Raw genomic sequence first — 10979 nt, 5'->3', positions numbered from 1 at the left:
AAGAAGAAAACTCACATAGAAAGCAACAAAAACTCCAACAGTATAATCTGAAGGCAACTTAATTGAAGCGTTGAAAAAGCCATGAAGATAAAGGTCTTGTGACACAAATCTATTTGCTACAAATAGAATTGACTACCACCTGTAGCAAAAAAAGCATTTGATGATAGCATCCTAAAGAAAGACGATAATTGTAAAACCCATAAAACCCACGATCAAACAACAAAATCAATCCAAATATCAACAAAAAAAAAAAATAGAACAAATAGAATTAAAACTTCATATCAATATTTATTTTCCTTTGTCATCATTAATATTGAATTTGCTTTATGTGTGTGTTGATAAAATGAATGGTTCGGCAACAGGTCTATAGTTATCCAAATTTATTGTATAATATATCAAATTAAATCCCTATCTTTATAGTTTCCAAAGATTCAAACCGCTTATCAATTGGATTTTTATTGAGCAAGTAATGGCTAATTTACTACTGACTGTTTAGTGGAAATCGAGAAACAGGGGAAATCAAAATATGTGTAATGATAAAACGAATGGTTCAAAAGTGGAGCTATAGTTATCCAAATTAAGTATTTAATATATCAAATTAAATCTCTATCTATCTAGTTTCTAAATATTCAAACCTCTCATAAATTGGATTTTTATTGAGCAAGTTGTAGTCAATTTACTACTGACTGTTCAGTGGAAACTAAAACATGTGTGATGATAAAATGAATAGTTCATAAATGGGACTAAAGTTATCCAAATTAAGCATATAATATATAAAATTAAAGCCCTGTCTATCTAGTTTCTAAAACTTCAAACCTCTCATCAATTGGATTTTTATTGAGAAAATTATGGTCAATTTACTACTGACTATTCAGTGAAAACTGAAATATATGTGATGATAAAAGGAATGATTCGAAAGTAGGGCTACAGTTATCCAAATTAAGCATATAATATATAAAATTAAAGCCCTATATGTCTAATTTCTAAATATTCAAACCTCTAATCAATTGGAGTTTTTTTTATTGAGCAAGTTATGGTCAATTCACTATTGATTGTTAAGTGAAAACCTAAATATGTGTGATGATAAAATGAATAGTTTACTAAAGCTACATGGTTCAACATCAAACATCAGTTGATATTTGTTAAATAAATTAAATTGGTTTTATTCAGCAACAACCTTTTTTCATGATATATGTATGTAACATAAAAAGATATCAACAAAAAGAGATAGAACAATTACAATTAAAACTACATATCAATATTTGTTTTCCTTTAAGGATAATAATAATAGTTCAACATATTACAAATGGTTGACTAAAGCTACATGCATCAGATGATATTTTGTGATACAAATAAAATTTTTTATATTCAGCCTGTTTCGATATATGCATGCAACATAAAAAAATATCAACAAAAAGAGATAGAACGAATACAATTAAAACTACATATCAATGTTTGTTTTCCTTTGTCATCACTAAAATTAAATAGGTTTTATGTGTGTGATGATAAAATGAATGGTTCGGCCGCAAGTCTGTAGTTATCCAAATTCATCATATAATATATTAAATTAAAGCTCTATCTTTCTAGTTTTCAAGGATTCAAACCTCTCATTAGTTAAATTTTTATTGAGTAAGTTAGGGCCAATTTACTACTGATTGTTCAATGGAAATCAAGAAACAGGGGAAACTAAAATGTGTGTGATGATAAAAAGAATGGTTCAGAAGTGGGGCTACATTTATTCAAATTAAGCGTATAATATATCAAATTAAAGCTCTATCTATCTAGTTTCTAAAGATTTGAACCTCTCATCAATTGGAGTTTTATTGAGTAAGTTATGGTCATTTTACTACTAATTATTTAATTAAAATCAAAATGTATGATAATAAAAAGAATGATTTGGAAGTGGGGCTACAATTATCCAAATTAAGTGTATAATATACCAAATTAAATCCTTGTCTATCTAGTTTCTAAATATTCAAATTTCTCATCAATTGAAGCTTTATTAAGCAAGTTATGATCAATTAAGTACTAACTATTCAGTAGAAACCAAAATGTGTATGATGATAAAAGGAATAGTTCGGCAGTGAGGCTACAGTTATCCAAATTAAGCATATAATATATCAAATTAAAGCTATATCTGTCTAGTTTTCAAATATTTAAACCGTTCATCAATTGGATTTTTATTGAGCAAGTTATGATTAATTTACTACTGACTGTTTAGTAGAAATCGAGAAATAGGGGAACCTGAAATGTGTGTGATGATAAAAGTAATGTTTTGGCAGTGAGGCTATAGTTATCCAAATTAAGCGTATAATATATCAAATTAAAGCCCTGTATGTCTAGTTTCTAAAGATTCAATCCTCTCATCAATTGGATTTTAATTGAGTAAGTTATAGTCAATTTACTACTAATTGTAACCGAAATACGTATGATGATAAAATAAATTATTCACTTAACCCAAATTTAAGGTATTATCATATTAGAACTGATAAGAAATATTTCAAATAACTCCTATTAATTGGAAAACGAAATCAGCCAAAATGAATTTATTTAACACGTATACCCGCACATCAGGAGGACATAAACAATTAATCATTCATATAACAAATTAAAATACATGAATGTTTTTACAGAAAACATATTCAACACAAATGAACTGTTTCTACTAATATAGATATGACATATACTCACAATTCGGCTGACAATAGGATCATCCTCGATTTGATCTTAGTAAAGTACATGAACATTTTCTTGAAAACAAACATAACAAAATTTAATCGATCTTCATGTTAAGATTGTTAAGGAAAAATCATTCATTCGTATAACAACTGTTACCTAAAAACGAAATCAACAAATGTTAATTAATCTTCATATTAAAATTATTAAGGAATACACTTACCGTTGGGCAAGACTAACACAATTAATCATTCAAATAGATTGAACGAACAAAAACAATCATTCAATCAAATAATAACCGTTAAAATAGTTAGGAGATTTTTTTATTATTTTGTATTAAAATAGTTAGAATATATACTTACAGTTCAGAAGAACGAATCAAAATAACAACTCATTTGACAATGTCAATCAGATATCCTGCTTTTATTCCATGCCAATTCATGAATCTTTAACCTGTAAACAACAACAAAAACATAAATAAATACAAAATCATCGATTAACAAAATCATGAAGAACAAACGTATTATTGATACAAACTAACATGACCTATAAACAATTAACAAAAGACTAGACATATTGTTGACACCAACTAAAATATTGCGATAATACACAACTAAACATATGCCCCTTTTATAACCCCTTATTTAGACCTTTCAAATGCTAACACAATTAAATACGAATTGAATACGAATAAAGATTTGCAATGTCAATACAATGCACCTATATAATTATTAATAGCAATCCTAGACAGATGTCATTAAACTATAATTATTAATAGCAATCCAATGCATCTGTATGCTTGTTATTAATGTACATCTAACGCGTCAAAATAGTTACAGCTTTGGAATGTCAATGCACTACACATATATTATTATTACTGGAATATCAATGCAGTGCATTAATATCTCATTAAACCACACATCCAACTTTAAAATACCCATACAATAATTAATTTTGTCTGCATCATCACCAATGAAATTTAACCACATGACAATCATAAATCTAAGGTGTCATTATGTTAGACCTTTTGGAATATCAATGTAATGCACTTATATAATTAGTATTATTATTAATCATTAATATAATTTTAATTAATTATTAATACAAATCCAACATGCCAAGAATTAGTAATAAATACAAACCTAATGCATGAAGATAAAGCAATTTGATGAAGCAATATGTCAAAATATAATAATTATAGAGTTTTCAAAATGTGTCACGTACCAATCAATTAAGACGAGTATATATATATTTTGTGATCAAGTGTGAAAAGTCCGTGATAAGGTATCATTTTTTCTCGTAATTTGAGATATTTTGAATTATCATATCTTTTATTAGTTGATTCTTTTTCAAACCGTAAGTAGTTGAACCGTCTCGGAGATTCTGAGTAAAAAGCCCATTCAAACTTGTATTGTCAAAGCTTTAGGCCCAAATCACATCGTTTGGACTAAAAATTGAAGTGCCCGGATAGAGATACAATTACAAACTCAGCAATCTAAAAATTTTCCAGTTTTGATTGCGAGACTGCAGATTTTTTATGGGAACCAAATTATTACATTGGTCCACCAGAATGTTCTCTTTCCTGTGATCAATAATTCGGATTCTGGAAAAGCAAATATGAACATAGAAAAAAAGAAAAAAGAGTTCCAGATGCTCGCTTCACCCACACTACCATAAGCTATACATTTTGCTTGTAAACTACCTGTTTCTTTATCCCACTATGCAGTATGTTTGATGGCAGTGTGATTGTGACTATCACTCACACTCATTACACTCTTTTAAATTTTAATTTATAAGATATTATTAATAAAGGGATTTTTTTTTACAAAACAAGCTATGTTATATAAATACACATTGTGTTAGGATCCCACATTGGGATCTCACACCCATCATAGGTAGCTATTTCCGTACACCAACTCTCAACGAAAAGCACCAATATTAGAACTCAAACCCCAAAAAAAAGCCCAACCCAAGAGACCGACCTGATAGTTGGGCAAGCCCCTAGGCTTAAGTAATGTTAGAACTCAAGCCTAAGAGAGAGTCTAACCTAAAAGACCGATCTAATTGGTGGGAGAATCCCTACGCTTAAGTACCACACTTGGTGGGTATAAGATCCCGAAGTGGGATCCTAACACATTGTATGAACATTTTATATCAAGACTGATTTTTGTTACCTATCAATCACGCTATCAAAAGGAACAGAAAAATTACAAATTTTTTACCACATAATTTGTGGTATAAAGTCGGAAAGTCAACTTTGTATGTATAGCATTATAGAAATTACAAAGTCCTAAACCCTTCTTTTCTAATCTTGCGAAATTCTTCTACTTTAATGTATAATAAAGCAATTATACATGACATTAATATATATATATTAAAGGAGTATTAAGAAAATTGTAAGCTATGCAATACAAACAAGCTATTTATAGAGATTTTTATGAGCAAACTGACATTATATATATATATATATATATATATATATATATATATCTATTTGTTTGGTGATTATCATTAGTACATAAAAATATTGGATTGCCATATGCGAGATGGGCTCAGGCCCAAAATCAATAAAACTGAAAAGATTTTTATGAGCAAACTGACATTATATATATATCTATTTGTTTGATGATTTCATTAGTACATAAAAATATTGGATTGCCATATGCGAGATGGGCTCAGGCCCAAAATCAATAAAACTGAAAAGTGAGTGTATGTGAATGTGTTGATATAAACGAAAAAAAAAAGGTGAGAAAAGGTTGTGTGGGCAATAAACCAACTCCTGTGTGACCAAATGATTTGATAAGAACTTTTAAATGTATTATTCAAGAGGTTTGAAGTTTAAGTCTTTCTTCAGTTGTTAATAGAGGTGGTCACTTGAGTTCTTTTCCGGTTAATAATTCTAAGATTCCAAGAGATTAATCGAAATGTGCGTAAACTAGTTTAAACACTCAAATCATGAGAAAAAAAAAATATGAAGGTTGTGGGCAGTGAACAAGAAAAAGGTTTATCAAGTTCAACTTCATCTTCATGATCATATTAGAATTTCTCCATGAATTTCCTGATTCCTGAAACAAACTAGGATCCAAATTCCTCTTGTAAAGTTAAATGCGGTATGAATGAGGAGTACTCTCATAAGCGAGGTCCGACAGTTTCTGGTCCAGGTCCTGGACCATGTGGCTTTAATAGAATTCTGGCTCAGACTAAGAATCCCCCACAAGGCCAGGCCCACAACGGGACAGCGTTTTAAAGGGTACACGAAACAACAAACAAACAAGATAAGTCATCTCATCTCATCATCTCTTCAAGTTACATTGACACGTCACTTTCACATCACACTTTACGTGTCAATTTGATGTCGGTCTTCTCTTTGCGTTGCCCAGCTGTACGTGTGCGTAATTCAATTGCCACCACCAACAACCGTGGCGGTCTTACATACCCCACGTCATCGCATCACACAAATCTCTGTCGTTACTTGAGAAGACTTTAATTTTTAGATTTGAGCCTGAAGGTTGATTACGACATTAAGAAAAGCTTTGACAAAAAAGTGGGTCCCTGATAATGATCTTGCGTCTATCAGACGCTTCCTGATCATCCCTGACTCACGTAATCACTTTGCCTTTTTCTTCTAATTACTCCTGCGAGATTTGATTGAGGAAATGTTAGATTAATAAAAAGTTAGATTACTTTTAGGAAACATTTGATTTAGAGAATGTTAACTTATTAGAAATATTGAATTATTAAAAAGTTAGATTATCTTGAAAATTACTTGAAATCTTCAGGAAAATATATTTGGTTAATTGGTGGGTATGTTATATTAATATGTTTGGTTGGGAGGAATAAATTGATGAATATGTTATTTAAATTACTGAATTATCCTCTAATTAAATATTATTATTATTATTATATTATTTTTTAATATTAATTATTATTTGGATTATTATAACCCCCCTGTATTTAAAAACTTAGTAAAAACAACCCCAAAATAAAAGTTTAGAAAATCAACAAAGTACCCCCACCAACCCAGCCACTGTCGGTCGTCGGCAGCCAGCAACCTTACGGCGCACGGAAGGCAGGAAATGGTCTTCGTGCGCTGTATGGCCATTTCCGGCCAGACGTGTCAAATCTGGCCGTCAACAGCCAGATCTAGGAGTACTTAACGGGCCAAGCTGCTCGCGACTCAGCTCGAGTCCGACTCGTTAACGGCTCGACTTGTCAGATAACGAGTTGGCTTGGCTCGATTCATGAGACAGAACGAGCCGAGTTTGAGCTATGCTTAGCTCGGCTCGTTAGGCTCACGAGCCAAGCTTGGCTCGAAAAAATAGGGGGTTTTTTGAAGTACAGGGGATTAAAATGAAAATTTAACAACAAAATTTTTAAAAAATGACAAAATCCCCCCCCCCCCCGATTTTTTAATCCCTAAAACCACGACAGTTTGGCATTTGCCGTAAAATTCATCACAGTTTGTCGGCAGCACCAACACACCTCCCAGTCACCATCAAGTCTTCGCTGTCAACAACGTCTTCTTCATCGGATTTGCATCGCAGAGCTGTCGTCGTCAGACCCATTGAAGTCTGGCTGATGTTGGGCCGCGATTCCTATTGTTTTCTCTGTTCGTCGTGAAATTGATCTGCGACGCCGTCGACCGTCGATTCCACAAGTATTGGTAGGTTACCTTGTTGTGTTGCTGAGTTTTGAATATTATGATCAGTAAAGATTGTGCAAGAAATTGACAAATCTAGATTATGTGTTGTTTATCAACTAATGCACAATATAGTTTTCCAGTTGTTTTATATATGATTTGTCCGAATGTTTGCAAGTTGCATGCTTCCCTTTTGATGACCATAACTGACCCCTATTCAGCTTATATCATCATTTTGTCAAAGTGCCTACTCGTGGTTGAAAGAAGACATTTTAAATGTGGTCGTTTTTCACTGTAAAGCTGGTATGGCGAGAACAGGATTATTAATTTATAGCCTTCTTTTATTCCTTAAGGTGAGGTTTTGTCATCAATCCTTTAAGCTCAATGATTTTTGTGGTGAATTCTACTTCTTTTGGTTTTTTAAGTTGTTTGTCATGATTGAATCATTTTCATGAATTATTTGCCTGTAACAAGGGGCTTTTTCCAATGAAACAATTCAGGGAATCTTGTATCAGGGTCCTGTTGTGGTCGTGGTGTTGCTATAAAACCCATACAAGAACCGTTTGTGTATTGTTTGTGAAGACTGAAGAGCAGTATGATGTAGCCTGTAGGATAGTTTGTTTCATTGTTTGTTTAAATTGCTTTACTAAATTTATTTCTGGTTGTGTTGTGGACTTGTGGGACGTTTGTTTACATGAAAATTGAAATTGCAAAGTAGTTTGTTAATTTGTTTGTGGACTATGGTTGTTGTTGTGGACTTGTACTTGTGGGGATGTGTTTTACAGTAAATAGCAAAAGGGCAATTTATAAATTTGTTTGTGGTTGTGGTTGTGCATTTGGTGATGGGGACTAGGGGTTTTGTTATATATTAAATTGCAAAAGGGTAAAGGGCAGTGAAGAGTAAATTGCAAAAGGGTAAAGGGCAGTGATGCCAATGAAGAGTAAATTGCAAAAGGGTAAAGGGGCTTTGTTATATATTAAATTGCAAAAGGGTAAAGGGCAGTAAAAAGTCTTCACGGTTGAAATCTCTTACACTAGCTAGTAGGGGGTTTGCTTGTTTTGAAGGAATCTTTAATTTGGTAGAATAAATAGGCATAAGACATATAATTCTAAATTGTATTAAAGACATTATAATTTATGTAGTAGAGTAAATAGGCATAAGACATATAATTCTACAAAGTCATTTAAAGAATAAATGGGTTTGAATGAATAAATAGAGCATTTAATTCTTCAACCAACATCTCTAATTAAAGAATAAATGAATGTTGGGATGTATTGGTGACAATTAATATTGGTGTGCAATGTATAATGTATTGGTTAGATGTGGTGCATGTAATAGTTTTACATTTAATATTGGTTTTGCATTAAATTGCTGATTTTTTTTTCCATTTATAGGTTTGTAAATGGAGGGTAATTCCTCAACTACCCCTATAATACAAGATACCATTACCAATACACCTGACGGTAACCTTAACTTGAATGAACCACAACAATACGGAGCAAAGTATTAGTAGCCTAGATAATGGTGATGAATGAAAATCCAATTCAAAAAAAAAAAAAAAAAAAAAAAAGACATCAGTGGTATGGACGAAGTTCAGGGAGGTAGTATTCCCTAATGGTACCAAAAAGGCAGAGTGTATCCATTGCAAAGTAAAGTTGTGTATTAATGCCACCGGAAGTACCACCTAGTTTAATAGACATTTAAGCCGATATTTAAGGAGAAAAGCTTCCATGAGACAACAACATATTAGATTTGAGCATGAAGGTTGATTGCGACTTCGTAATTAAAAAAAACTTTGACAAAAAGTGGGTCCCTAATAATGATCTTGCATCTATTAGACGCTTCCTGATCATCCCTGACTCATGTAATCACTTTGCCTTTTTCTTCTAATTATTCAGAGGGGAATTTGGTTTAGGGAATGTTGGATTACTAAAAAGTTATATTACCTTGAGAGGGCGTTTGGTTCAGGGAATGTTGGATTACTGGAAAGTTAGATTACTTTGAAGATTACTGGGAATCTTTAGGAAAATGTGTTTGGTTAATTGGTGGATATGTTATATTAATATGTTTGGTTGGGAGGAATAAATTGGTAGGTATCTTATTTAAATTACTAAATTGTCCTCTAATTAAATATTATTATTATATTATTTTTTTAATATTAATTATTATTTGGATTATTATAACCCCCTTGCATTTAAAAACTTAGCAAAAACAACCTCATAATAAAAGTTTAGAAAATCAACAAAGCACCTCCACCAACCTAACCACTGCCGGTCGCCAACAACCACAGCCGGTAGTCGGTAACCTAACGACGTACAGAAGGCAAGAAATGGCCTCTGTGCGCCGTATGGCCATTTTCGGCCAAAGATCTGGCTGGAAATGGCCAGACGTGGCAGATCTGACTGTCGACGGCTAGAAATGGCCATATCGGCTCACAGCGGCCATTTTTGGCCTTTCGTGGGCTGTTCCAACGACGACGACGGCTGACTGCGGCGATGGTTGCTGGCGGTGGGTGGGTGGGGGTGGTAGCTTGGGTGGGCTGCAATTTGTTTTGAATTCAAGGGTAATTTTGTTCGAAAAATTAATTAATTGGGGTGAAATAGTAAAAGCCATATTCATGTAAATAAATTCAAAAATAAGGGCATTATTGTCCTAAAATTTTATTAATAAGGGATAGAATTTAACAAAAAAAGATAACTTTGGTAATCTTAGAATACTTAAGAAAATGGAGGTAATTAGATTACCTCCAATATTACCAATAGTGGTTACTATTGGTATTTGAAGATTACTGATATCTTATATTACTTGACAACCAAACATGGTAATCAAGTAATATAAGATGACTTAACTCCAGTAATCTCCAATAACCCCCAACCAAACGCCCCCTGAAGATTACTATGAATCTTTAGGAAAATGTGTTTGGTTAATTGGTGGGTATGTTATATTAATATGTTTGGTTGGGATGAATAAATTGGTGGGTATGTTATTTAAATTACTGAATTGTCCTCTAATTAAATATTATTATTATTTTTTTTTAATATTGATTATTATTTGGATTATTATAGCCCCCTTGCATTTAAAAACTTAGTGAAAACAACTCCATAATAAAAGTTTGAAAAATATACAAAGCACTCCCACCAACCTAGCTACTGCCAGCCGTCGGCAACCACTGCAGGCCACCAGCAACCTAACGGCGTACGGAAGGCAGGAAATGGCCTCTGTGCATCGTATGGCCATTTCCAGCAAGATATCTGGCCAGAAATGGCCATATCGACGCACGACGGCCATTTTCAACCTTTCGTGCGCCGTTCCAATGACGGTGATGGCGGCAGGTGGGTGGGGGTGGTGACTTGGGTGGGCTGCAATTTGTTTTGAATTTAAGGGTAATTTTGTCCAAAAAATTAATTAATTGGGGTGAAATAGTAAAAGCCATATTCATGTAAACAAATTAAAAAATTAAGGCATTATTGTCCTAAAATTTTATTAATAAGGGATAAAATTGTAACAAAAAAATAAAAAAAAAGATAATCCCAGTAATCTTAGAATACATAAGAAAATGGAAGTAATCAGATTACCTCCAATATTACCAATAGTAACCACTATTGGTATTTGAAGGTTATCGGTATCTTACAGTACTTGACAACCAAACATGATAATCAAGTA

The sequence above is a fragment of the Pistacia vera genome, unplaced genomic scaffold, assembly GCF_008641045.1.
Source record: "Pistacia vera cultivar Batoury unplaced genomic scaffold, PisVer_v2 Contig103, whole genome shotgun sequence".
NCBI classification, from domain to species: Eukaryota; Viridiplantae; Streptophyta; class Magnoliopsida; order Sapindales; family Anacardiaceae; genus Pistacia; species Pistacia vera.
Note: the sequence above shows the minus strand (reverse complement) of the source record.